The following is a 14059-nucleotide window of genomic DNA, read 5'->3' as shown; positions in this document are numbered from 1 at the left end:
TCGAAGATAAACGTAGCTATTCCATTAATTCATAACATAAAACGTTTACATCAACGATCAATGAAATAGTAAACCATTCATAAAACATTTTTTTGCATTTTTTTTTTGAGTACTACTCATGACTCTATTACAGTGTAGTATAGGGCTCAAACCCACTCCCATCATCCGTGGGAGTATTAATCAGGACACCGGATGCCACTTGACCACAAGGTCTTTGGCATATTATTTGAGTACTAATAGTACATTATTTTGTATATTATCAAATAATGTAAATTCAATACACAAATATTATACTTTTAGTTTATTAAAAATGTACTTTATATTCAGAGAAAATATATTATTTGAACATTAAAATTACATTATTTTGTATAATGTACATTCAATACACAAATAATGTACTTTTAGTATATTAAAAATATACTTTTTATTGTCCACACAGCACTGTGTAAACCATGGTCCACATAATAATTTGCCTAAAGTGATAAGCCTGTTTAGATTGCTCATAACTAACTAGCTCAAACCAAAAAGATTAATAAGCAATTTTCATGGAGAGTTGAATTTAAAATCTTGCAGCTACTAAATCAATTATTCGATCAACTTGGTGGAAGTTGCTTCCGATTATACTATTATATATTTATTGCATTATATATCTATTCTTCTCCCAATTATATATTTGTTCAATTATGCAACACGTGGTGTTATTTCACTAACACTTACCGGCCTTTAAATAAATGAAATTAAATGTGACTTGTGAATAACACGTACTTTTAATATCATGACATTTTTTGAGTGAAGAAAGAAAATCGTACTGGTCACTGGAAATATAATAATATGTTTGTTCGCAACCTTAGATTTATGGTACCCATGAACCCAAGCAATTAGCTTATTTATTATGGTAGTTGTTTGCAGCCTTAGATTTATATTTTTGCAGCCTTAGATTTATGGGACCCATAAACCCAAGCAATTAGCTTATTTACTTCTCCCAAACTTTAGAATATTTATGGTACCCATGAACCAACGCAATTGGCTTATTTATTTGCTCCCAAACCAACGCAATTAGCTTATTTATTATGGTAGTTGTTTGCAGCCTTAGATTGATGATAGTATGATACCCATGAACCCAAGCAATTAGCTTATTTAAATGTGTAAGTTCGTGAGTCTTGAATGCAGGTGAATTTTTATCTGGTGTGTCTAATCGAATGTTAATTAAATTAATTATCTATGTTTATCTTGGTATTAGAAACAAATTAGATAATTAAAATAGTTCATGAAAAGTAAATGAACCAGAATATGTTTACGCAGTTCGGAGAATTCCTCCTACGTCTGCAGGGCCACACAAAAGTGAAACGCAACTCCACTAAATGATCACAATGATACACGGTTTAAGATTTCCATGCAACCTATGGCCTAATCTTTCATACATCAACAATCATCATCATCTCTTGAGTTGGTAGTTATGTTGGAATCACGGTTTCCAACTTGTTCACCTTTCCTGAACCAAAGAATAAGTCTACTTTTGCTTCTTGAAGGATACCCGATTACATTATCACAAGTCTATTATATTCTTAGATAGCTATCTAACATATAATAAATCTGTCTAATTTTTTACTTCATCTAGAATGGGATTGAGTTTGTGGATTGTGTCAATGAATTTCTTATTTGTAATTTCTCATGAGTTGTATAATTGGTTGGACACGCATACATCATCACTTTTTATTTTGAGGTTGCAATGTTTTTACTTACTACGTTATGCTTATGTTAAAAGTCACTAAGACTTAGCTTGATTTGTATATGATTAAAATATATGTTTTTATTTAAACTTGTATTTTTTTTAATGCACTAAATGGCTGGAGAGATATTTGAAATCTAACCAATTTATACTATATGCAATAATATAGTCAACAATGCTTAAATTAAACTTGTACTGAAGTAGATTTACAATACATTCTATCAAATCTTGAATTTCATAAAGAAAGTACACAAGTATATATTATATAAAAAATTTTAATTAAATAAATAATATTGACACCACTAAATTTAGTAGTAATGTATGATTTCATCCATCATATTAATTACAATACCACTTTGTTATTTATGTAATTATTATAATTGATATTAGCTTCAAAATAGAAAGGAAAAAAAAAAACCTACTACAAATTAAATAAACACCTTTTCAAATAATGATTTTGAACCCTCACTGTTGAAAATCTTCAATTTTCTAACCACTCACAAAAATGATTAGAAAAATTAAAGTGAGATTTTTTCGTCGAGCTGAATTAAGTTGAACGACGAAAAATGGTCTGAATTAGAAAAAATTTTAGGGCTTAATAATTGTATTTTGAAAAGGTTGATTTCTATATTTTTAAACTACAAAACTTTTTTTCCCCTTTTACTCTTCAAAAAATTGTACTTATAAAAAATAAGTAAAATAAGTGTGCTTATAAATCCCCTCTCCCATGTAACCCTTGTGAACTTTTGCGCATAAGGAGTTGATCTCAAACTTATTCTAAATTCAAATTCTTAATGTTGTTAAAAGTAAGCCGATCCTAAGTAAAATTTCTCATCATCAACTAGATCAATGTTATATAAAATTTTTATTTCTTCAAACTTAAAGACGAAGTATAGATGATGAGAACTGAATATTGTATTGATTCAATTGAACAATTACAATGATGAGGAATAGGAGATATATATACTAGGGGAGTCTCAGGTAGAGAAGGATAGCTAGTCCTAACGTGACTCAAACTCAGAGAGTCCTAATACTCCCCCTCAAGCGCAGGGTAAACTACTAACCTGAAGCTTGTCCCTAAGAAAAGAAAATCTAGGACTAGGCAAAGCTTTTGTAAAGATATCAGCTAATTGATCTTTTGTGGAAATAAAGTTAACCTGAATATCTCCATTGGCAACCCTATCTCTAACAAAGTGGTAGTCAATCTCCACGTGCTTAGTTCTTGCATGAAAAATTGGATTCGCACACATATAAGTAGCACCAAGATTGTCACACCATAATTTGGGAGTAAGGATGCCATCAATTTTGATCTCACGCAGCAAGGACATGATCCATATGACCTCAGCACAAACATCAGACAAGGCTTTATACTCAGCTTCCGTGGATGATCTTGCAACTGTCTTCTGTTTCTTGCACACCCAAGAGATAAGATTGGTGCCAAGAAACACTGCATACCCACTAGTAGATTTACGGTCCTCAGGACAACCAGCCCAGTCAGAATCAGAGAAAGCATGAAGCTCTCTAGAATTTGACTGAGTTACACGCAAGCCGAATGAGAGGGTGCCTTTGACATACCTGAGCACTCGTTTTAGCTGCTCCCAGTGAGACAATGTTGGAGCATGCATATGTTGACACAATTGATTGACCGCAAAGGATAAGTCTGGCCGTGTAATTGTGAGATACTGGAGAGCACCAGCCAAACTCCTGTATTTCGTTGGATCTTCATATGAATCTGAATTAAGCAATGGAGTTTTCGATGTAGAAATAGGAGTGGCGAGAGGTTTACAATCAGTCATTCCAGCCCGTTTTAAGATGTCTGACATGTACCGCTGCTGAGAAAGAATAACACCATTGCTAGTTTTGACTAGCTCAATTCCAAGAAAGAAACCAGGTTCACCAAGATCTCTAATTTTGAAAGCATTAGACAGTTTAGAGAGTAAATCAGACACTAGTAGCTCATCAGTCCCCATTACCAAAATGTCATCAACATATACTAAAAGATACACACATGCAGAACCACGAGAGTAATAGAATAATGACACATCAGTCTTTGAAGCTATAAACCCAACAGAGAGTAAAAAAGTATGCAGCCGATTAAACCAAGCTCGTGGAGCTTGCTTTAAGCCATATAAGGAACGCCTCAACAGGCAAACGTGATCAGGTAATTGAGCATCAGCATACCCGGGTGGTTGACGCATATAAACAGTCTCAGCCAAATCACCATTCAAAAATGCATTGTGTACGTCAAGCTGCCTAACCACCCAACCTGAGGAAATAGCCAAACTCAAAAGCAATCTGACTGTAGTGGGTTTCACAACCGGACTAAAGGTGTCAAAAAAGTCCTGACCAGGAACTTGATTAAACCCTTTCGCCACAAGTCTCGCCTTATGCCTCTCTATTGAACCATCAGCTTTACGTTTAGTACGAAAAACCCACTTACACCCAATCACATTCATACCTGGGCGAGGAGGAACTAGAACCCAAGTCTGATTGTGCAAAAGTGCATTGAACTCCAGATCCATTGCCTCTCGCCATTCAGAAAATTTAACTGCCTGAATGTAGCAAGTGGGCTCGGTAGGACAGGCCTGAGTAGAGAGAGCCAAAAGTGGAGCCACTGATCGACTCCTCGTAGCCATTGCATGGGAGCGAACAGTCGGACGTGTGGACTTGCCACGGGGTCGTCCTCTTTGACGAGTAGGAGCAGCAGTGGTGGTGACAGGAGAATCAGCCTGAGCAGAATTAGCAAGAGAAGATGGCAATACCTGTAAAACCGATTCAGCCCACGGCTTCTGCACAGAGGGAGGAGATGGCACAGCAACCCTACTAACAAAGGGAAACACATTCTCGTCAAAGTGTACATGTCTGCAGATATAAATCTTATTAGTCATTAAGTCCATGCATCTGTACCCCCTAAAAGACTCAGGACAACCTAAGAAGACACAAGGAGATGACCGATACGACATTTTGTGACGATTATAAGGACGCAAGTGAGGATAACAAAGACAACCAAACACACGAAGAAAAGAGTATGAGGGAGAAGATTTATGTAACAATAAATGAGGACTGGAATTCTGCAAAACACTAGATGGCATTCTATTAATCAAGTAAACAGCAGTTTCAAAAGCAAAGTCCCAAAAACGAGATGGAACAGACGCACGAGCCATAAGAGTAAGACCAGTTTCGACAATATGCCTGTGCTTCCTCTCAACACGACCATTCTGTTCATGAGTGTAGGCACAGGATTGTCTATGATTAATCCCTAACTAAAGAAGAACAGTATGTAGCTTTTTGTATTCAGCTCCTAAGTCCGACTGAATAGCCTTAATTTTGCGATTAAATGACCGTTCAACTAAGGCACGAAACTTGTCAAAAATGTCATACAAGTCAGACTTCAATTTCATAAGATAATACCACGTGTAACGAGAATGGTCATCAACAAAAAGAACAAAATAACGATAACCAGAAGAAGACAAAACAGGAGCTGGTCCCCAAATATCAGTATAAATCAAATCAAGAATATTCGAACTAACAGAGTCTACACGTGGCAAAGGGAAACGAGTAGACTTGCCCAATTGACACGCAGAACACAAAGAAGAAGTAGAACGATTATTGCGACTAGAACCACTAACAGAACAAAAAGGAAGAATACGATCTAAGACTCGTTGATGAGGATGTCCCAAACGATCATGCCATACGGAAGAGGAAGCACGGGACGAGATAAACGCACGGGGACTGTTTTTCGGAATGGGCAACGTGTAGAGACCACCGCAACTATTGCCGCGAAGAAGAATTGCCTTGGTTGCTATATCCTTCACAACAAAAAAGGATGGATGAAACTCAAAAAAGACTTTATTATCTTTTGCAAAGCGTTGCACAGATAAAAGAGAGGAAGACAAACCAGGAACATGTAAAATATCAGACATCCTAAATACTTTAGACGGGGTAGAAAAAGAAGCATGACCAGTATGACTAATAAGCAAACCTGTACCATCACCAACTCGAAGAGCATCACCACCAGTGTACTCTTCAGATGTAGAGAGCACAGCAATATCAGGGGTCGCGTGATTTGTCGCCCCAGTGTCTGGAATCCAAAGATGCGAGTCAGACACAAGATTCGGCGCATCCTCAGCATATGTTAAATGAGCTTGGAGTCCACGGCCAATTAAAGAAAAACAGGCTGGTGCAAGATGACCATAATTGCCACATAATTGGCATTGAGGCTGCCAATTACCACCACGTCACCACCAGATGAGAACTGAATATTGTATTGATTCAATTGAACAATTACAATGATGAGGAATAGGAGATATATATACTAGGGGAGTCTCAGGTAGAGTAGGATAGCTAGTCCTAACGTGACTCAAACTCAGAGAGTCCTAATATAGATAAGATATGGTTCCAGGTATGAATGGAGAAATCGGGATTGAGGAGCAAGAAATATTCTTTCTACATATCTTTTCCTAAAAGGTTGAATTCCCAACCGGGCCTTTGTTCAGTGCGCACAAGGAGCCCCCTCACTGCCACTGGTGAGACTCGATCTTTGGTCTCTTCTCCCAAACATGCTTCCGAGATATCTCCTGCTCTGTTACGTTGCCATCCGTAATTATAATCAGATAATGATTCTTTGAATTAAATAAAATATTCTTTGTGCGAAATTATCAATCACTGTGTAGAAATAGAAAATTAGTATTCTGTCAAATGAGCTATTTGTACTTCTTGTTGAACTTAATTCAAATTGATATGGTCAAAAAAAAAAAAAGTTAGTTGGGCCATATGTGCATTGGATCACAAGTACAAAATGGCCGTTATTAGGCCGACCATGTATAGTTGGCAAATTATTATGTGAATTCGAGTCCAAAATATACATTTTACATATTAAATGTTTATAATTTATATATTGAATGTTCACAACTAAATGTTTATAATTTACATACTGAATGTTCACAATTTGAATTGTGAATATTCAATATGTAAATTGTGAACATTAGTATGTAAATTGGTGATGGGTCTACTTTGCAAGGTGGACCCGAGGGTCCATGGCAATTTATATCATAGATCAAGGTTCACATAGCATTATGGACTCTTAATTGAAACACCGAAGTACATAATTCATACTCTTAAGGTACATAATTTCATAACACAAAACACAAATAAAAATAAAAAATAAAAAATAAAAAAAAATCAAAACACAAGACACATAGCATTATGGACATTGGATTGAAACGACGAGATACGAAATTCATACTTATAAGATACAAAATTTCATAACACAAGACACAAAAATCATAACACAAAAGACACATACACATGTTATATATTTACTTATATATTTTTGAAATCTGATTTAATTTGTGTTCATAATATAGACACAGAATTTCACAACACAAGACAAAGAAAGTCATAACACAAGACACATAAATTCATAACATAAGACATAATTACTAATTTGTTCCAGGTACAAAATTCATCACTCCTAAGATATAGAATTTCATAACGCAAGACACAAAAAGTCACAACACAAAACACTTACACATGAACTAGGATCCACAGTGCAATGAGAACCCTGGTCGTCATGGTATAAAAATTGGTATAGTTGACACGAATTATGACCATGGTACACATTGCAATGTGGACCATGGTCGGCATTGAAATGTGGACTATAGATAAATGTTCATTTTTACTATACTAATAAATGTTCATTTTTAATATACTGATAGTTCATTTTTGTGTACTATATCAAACAATGAATCTTCAATACAAAAAAAAAAATATAAAACAAATCAATGTATTAAAATGAATATTTAGTATACTACAAATGAAATTTATGTCAGTAATTTACCTTACAAGGTGACCAATGTCCATGGTATAATGATTCATATAGTTAATTTTTTAGGTTAATGTGGGCATACTATTTAAGTTCTAAAAAAAAAAAAAATCAAATTGACATTCTAGGATCTTTATACTATGAATCATGGTCCTATACGACGTCGTTTTCAATTTACTTTTGGCGACGACTGTTTGGTTGTTCAATTTACGTCACAACTTTTATTATTATTATTATTTTTTTTTTACTTTAAAGCATGCATGTGTCTTGTGTTGTGAAATTTTGTATCTTAAGAGTATCAATTTTGTACCTGAAATAAATTAGTAGTTGTGTAACACACAACATATTATGTATCTTATGTTATGAATTTATATCTAAAGTGTTGTGAAATTCTATGCCTATAGAATATAAATTCCCTACCTAAATCATATTTGAAAATAAGTAAATTTATAATATGTGTATTTGTCTTGTGTTGTGAAATTTTGTACCTTAAGAGTATCAATTATGCACTTATAATAGATTAATAGTTGTGTAACACACAACATATTGTGTGTCTTATGTTTTGAATTTTGTCTTATGTTGTGAAATTTTGTCTATAGAACATAAATTATCTACCTAAATCAGATTTGAAAATAAGTAAATATATAACATATGTATTGAGGTGTGAATTTTTGTTTCTTGTGTTATGAAATTCTGTACTTAAGAGTATCAATTCTATATCTTAAGAGTATCAATTTTATACCTATAATAGATTAGTAATTGTGTAATACACAACATATTGTGTGTCTTATGTTATGATCAAATTTCTGTCTATATAATATAAATTATCTATCTAAATCATATTTGAAAGTAAGTAAATATATAACATGTGTATGGATATTGAGATGTAAATTTTTGTGTCTTGTATTATGAAATTCTATAACTTAAAAGAGTGAATTTTGTATGTGGAATAAATTAATAACTGCATAGAAACATAAGAAAGGGAAAAACTGTAGAATCTGTTAAATCAAACAAAAGAGATCAAGAACTCAAATTGTACATCGTCCTGACTACCATTTCAGTTGACATCTATCATGCCCACACTATCATTCTAAAGGATCCTTTTGAAACATGTCGAAAAAAAAAATCCTTCATTAAAGATCAAGTGATTCCAATCTTCTTTGTTTTCACCGTTTTCCTCCATCTCCACTGCTACCGGTCGTTTATCTCTTTTTTCACATTGTTGTTTTCATTTGCTTTGATTTACTGTTTTAATTTTGTTTGCAATTTATGTGTTTTCCTCTCGTTGTTTTGACGAGTTTCTTCCTCTCGTTTACTTTGGCGAGTTCTTTTTCATAAAGTGTGAAACGATAAACTAGTCATGACGTATGTGAATCTCATCCTGGGTGACAAACATGACAATGAAAAAGAGATTCCTCTGAACTATGATATGCAGTTCAACCTGTTGGAGATATTGTCAATGGATAGAAGAATGGAAATAGATACTCAAGTGGTGTGCAAGACTATTAAACCAGTGTCAGTCTTGGGTACGTTTGACCAAATCATTAAAGAAGCTTTAAGTTCATCTAAAGAATTCAGCTTCAAATTTGTAAAACAGTCTGCGAATCAAGTTTTCTTTAGCATTGCTAGGGAAGTTGTTTCTATGTCTGACTGTAAGGAATGTTTGACAATTCCATCAATCTTTATTGTAAACGTTTCAGCATATGATTAATGAATTAGCTTCTTTATTTTCAAAAAAAAAATAAAAATTCAGATATGCTTAATAAGCATGGAGTTTTGGGTGTTCAACCTTTATACGCCTTATACGCATGTCTAATTTTTATTATGTTCAAATTTGTTTCTGATTAACTTCATTAAATATTACTTTAATTTAATATTTAATACTTGACTTTGAGCTATTTTACGTTTGTGAGAGTACTCAAGATGCTCACTATTTTCTATATAAAATTAATGTAATTTTCAAAATAAATTATTATTAAATTTAAAACTATTATAATTATATATACTTTCTTCCATTCACGTAAAGCAAGTATTTAAATACCCAATTTATCGAAAGTAGACCAACATATATTTATTATAGGAAAATATATTCCTGTCACTTTCTATTTTAAGAATTTGATATTTTGGGGATAACTAACTAAGTCAAGTTGTTAACTTGATAATTATAAGATTATAAGTTCAACTCATAGCCAGAGCAGTCTATTACTCTTTTTTATTTGAATCGGTCAACTATAAATAACCTAGATTGATTTGCCTTTTTATAGTTATTTGTCAACTACGGTCACAAGACATAATTTATTCAATACACACTATCAATAAGTCGTCACTCAAAAGAATTTGATATCTTTAATATGGGATTATTAAATTTTCTGAATATATATATTTTACAATGTAATTAAACAATTAAGTTGAACAATTGTTTGTTCAAACTTGACTCATTCATTAAATGAGTTAATAATCTATTAAACTTGCTTAATTATTACTTAAAGTAGCACAAATAACAAGGCTTGAACTGTTCGACAGCTCTAAAACTAATTAGTATACCTTGAACGAACACACACGCACAAACACACACACACACGTATATATATATATACACGTAAGAGATCAAATGCGAAGGAGCTGAGGTCTCCAGGTAAAACATGCGGATTAATCTCAACCTTTGATCTAATCAAAATCAACCGCTCAGATAGAAGAAAACTTTACAAAAATACGGTGGCATTATGATAGTTTTACATAAGTTAAAAACTTAATGTGTGTAAGTTCAAAACTTAAGGTGTGTAAATTTATAGTTTAAGGTGCATAAGTTTATAGCTGTAGGTGCTTAAGATTAAAGCTTAAAGAGCTTAAGTCTAAAACTTAAGTGCGTAGTTTTATAGCTTAAGGTGCATACGTTTAAAGCTTAAGGTGCGTCACTTTCTAGTTTAAGGTACATCAATTTAAAACTTAAGGTGCGTATGTTTAAAACTTAAGGTACGTAATTTTATAGCTTAGGTGCCTAAGTTTAAAGTTTAATGTGCTTAAGTTTTAAGGTTAAGGTGCGTAGTTATATAGCTTAAGCTGTGTATATTTAAAGCTTAAGATGCATCAATTTAAAGCTTAAGGTGCGTAGTTTTATAGCTTAAGGTGCATAGTTTTATATCTTAAGGTACATCAGTTTGAGACAGTTGATCATTTGCATGCATGTTGGCATGCAAGAAGGGCGTTTTAAAAAAAAAAAAAATCTTCAGTTTGAGCAATTGATCTAGATTAGATCAATGGCTCATATCTCACCCCATTTTTCACCTAGGAAAGCCTTCGCGCGTGAACCAACCCCTATATATTTGTGTGTTGTCAATATCCACTTGCATTCAACAAATTTGAGGTAACAAATAAAGTTAGATAACATTACCATACACGTACACATTAGCTATGCAATATTACTATATTAGATAAACTAAACACCCCCAAATGGCCAAAGGCCTTGTGGTCGAGCGACATAGTTGTGACTTCTCAAATGAAATATCGTAACAGAGTCAATAGTACTCCAAAAAAAAAAAAAACACTCCCTAAATGTTTTAAAACTCACAATAAATTTAATTAATTTAAATTTATATAAACATTATCAATAAAAATATTTTAACACCAATTGAACGGAATAATAAACGAAGGACTATATTGAGCAAAAACACAAAAGTCTGAGATTACATTGGGTCACAAAAATCGTTTAAAACGAAATTGAGAAAAACAACCATAATCTATGACTATTTTGAATATTCACTCATTAATTAATTACAATGTGTCGCTGTATTTTTTTTTTTTTTTTTTAGAGTTTCTAAATCATTTTCATAAGTAATTATTAGAAGACAAGGATGTGTAGTAGGTAAGAATATATGGATATAAATGTCTGGGAAGAAAGAATGGATATAAATGCCACGTGATTTGAATATCTGTAAGCAATCCAAGACAAAATATAATAATAACAACAAGTCAACAACTAATGGCTTCTAAGCCGCCAAAATGGAATAGAAGCCATTATCATACAAAATCCAAAAGCAGCCGACCACAGCTTGTGGGTAAATGCCTAAAAGTTATTTTGTCCATTTGAATAATTTCATGAGAATAGTCTTACTTTCTCTACTAAAATTAGTACATAATATTCATTATTTTATACAACATTAAGTCAACAAAAAAATCTTTACTTATTATACATTACTGGTGAATTAGTTGATTTTACAATAAGTTAATAAAGATTTTATGTAATAATTAAAAAGAAAAATTCAATACATGCAATAATGATATATCAGATAATTAATATTATGTAGTAATTTTGGCAAAGGAATAGTTAGACTAGATGTTATAGTGGTTACGTTTTCCATATGTGGCATGTTCAAGTGGGACACAAGATGTAGACGGTTGAGTCGAATAGTTGGACTACCATTGTAACTATTCTACTAAAAGTTAGGGCATCCTCAATAGTGGTAGGTTTTTGAGATATTTTTACAGGTGTGATTAAGAAAGAGAAAATGAGAGGGGAAAGAAAAAAATGAAAAAACAAAACAAAATAAAATCTGAAACCAAAAATAAATAAATAAATTGCTTAACGCGCCCGCTGGGCACGAAAATTGCGCGAACGCGCGGAAACAGCGCACAACAATATCTATTGCGGGAACCCACATTTTCGATCAAAATCTCCACTTTACTGCAAAGAGGCGAAACCTTCTCTCATCTCACCCTCTTTCTTCCGCCTCACCCGCCTTCCCTCAAAAACTTGTCCAAAATCCACTATTGTGGATGGCCTTAGAGACATGAGGGTTTTTTGCACGTATATTTCAAGCCGCTTTCAACGGAAAATGTGTACCTTATTAGTGCGCGAATTAATGTAAAACAATTCATGTTTATTTTGGTGATGAGAGAAACTCACAGTCACTACTCGATGGTATGTACTATGCAAATCCCGCTCTGTGATTATAGCCGACAAAGGATCACAATGAGGTAAACCAACTTAATTAGATTACTTATAGCTGGTCAACTCAAATCAAGAAGGTCAATAAGCCGCTACACTGGGAGTCGAACTTAAAATCTTGTGGTTAAGTCTGATGGATCATGAATGTCATACCAAGTCGACAAAATAGACTGGTCCAAGAAAATAATTAGATCAAAGAAATCTAAGAGGGAAGCCCAATACGAGATATTAAAGGAGTTTTGATAGGATTAGATCTATTATTTGTAGCTAAGATCTTGTGGTCTAGTGGCACCTAGTTGCACTCTCATATGACAGGGAGTAGGTTCGAGCCTCATACAAGACCCTATATACATGGAGAATGCATATTTATTTTGATTTTGACTACCCAAATACATGGAGAATGCATATTTATTTTGATTTTGACTACCCAAAAACATGGAGAATGCATATTTATTTTGATTTTGACTACCCAAAAATCATAAAACCAACAAAGTCAACAGTTTGATTAACTTGTTCGGGGTTGCCTCTAAAGCAATTCATGTTTCTAGGTGACAAGAGAAACCCACAACCACTACCTAAGAGTGTGCACTATCTAGATAAACCATGTCTTGTAGTAGATTAATACAGATTGTGCACTATCTAGATAAACCATGTCTTGTAGTAGACATATATGATCAGTTCAAATCAATAAGTTCAATAAAAAAAAAAAAATTCATGTTTGCCTATATAAAGGATGGGAATGTAAGGGGTTAGGGGAGATATATATATACTAGTTGCACTCTCATATGACAGGGAGTAGGTTCGAGCCTCATACAAGACCCTATATACATGGAGAATGCATATTTATTTTGATTTTGACTACCCAAATACATGGAGAATGCATATTTATTTTGATTTTGACTACCCAAAAACATGGAGAATGCATATTTATTTTGATTTTGACTACCCAAAAGTCATAAAACCAACAAAGTCAACAGTTTGATTAACTTGTTCGGGGTTACCTCTAAAGCAATTCATGTTTCTAGGTGACGAGAGAAACCCACAACCACTACCTAAGAGGGTGCACTATCTAGATAAACCATGTCTTGTAGTAGATTAATACAGATTGTCCATATTTGACCAGTTCAAATCAATAAGTTCAATAAAAAAAAAAAAAACAATTCATGTTTGCCTATATAAAGGATGGGCATGTAAGGGGTTAGGGGATATATATATATATATATTTCTTGAAAGCGCTTGCATTTTACATTTTTACTATATAGAGGCTAGGGTAATTGTACAAACCTATTCATTTATTAACTAAGGGTTTGTTTGGAAACCCTTTCTAAATTTTTGAGTGCTTGGGTACTTGAGGAAAATGAAGTCAAAGGAAACTATTCATTCTAATTAACAGAAAAAAAAAGTTTAATTAATTTGACGGAAAATAAATTTCTAATTTTTTAATCGGAAGACATTTTCTGGATTCTTTATTTTTATCGCTCTTCCCTCTCTTCTTTTTTTTAAGCTAGTTTTCGCATTATTATTATTATCACCACCACTGCTACCACACGACCACTACCAC

The sequence above is a fragment of the Ipomoea triloba genome, chromosome 15 (genome assembly GCF_003576645.1).
Source record: "Ipomoea triloba cultivar NCNSP0323 chromosome 15, ASM357664v1".
NCBI classification, from domain to species: domain Eukaryota; kingdom Viridiplantae; phylum Streptophyta; class Magnoliopsida; order Solanales; family Convolvulaceae; genus Ipomoea; species Ipomoea triloba.
This window is presented reverse-complemented; position numbering follows the sequence as displayed.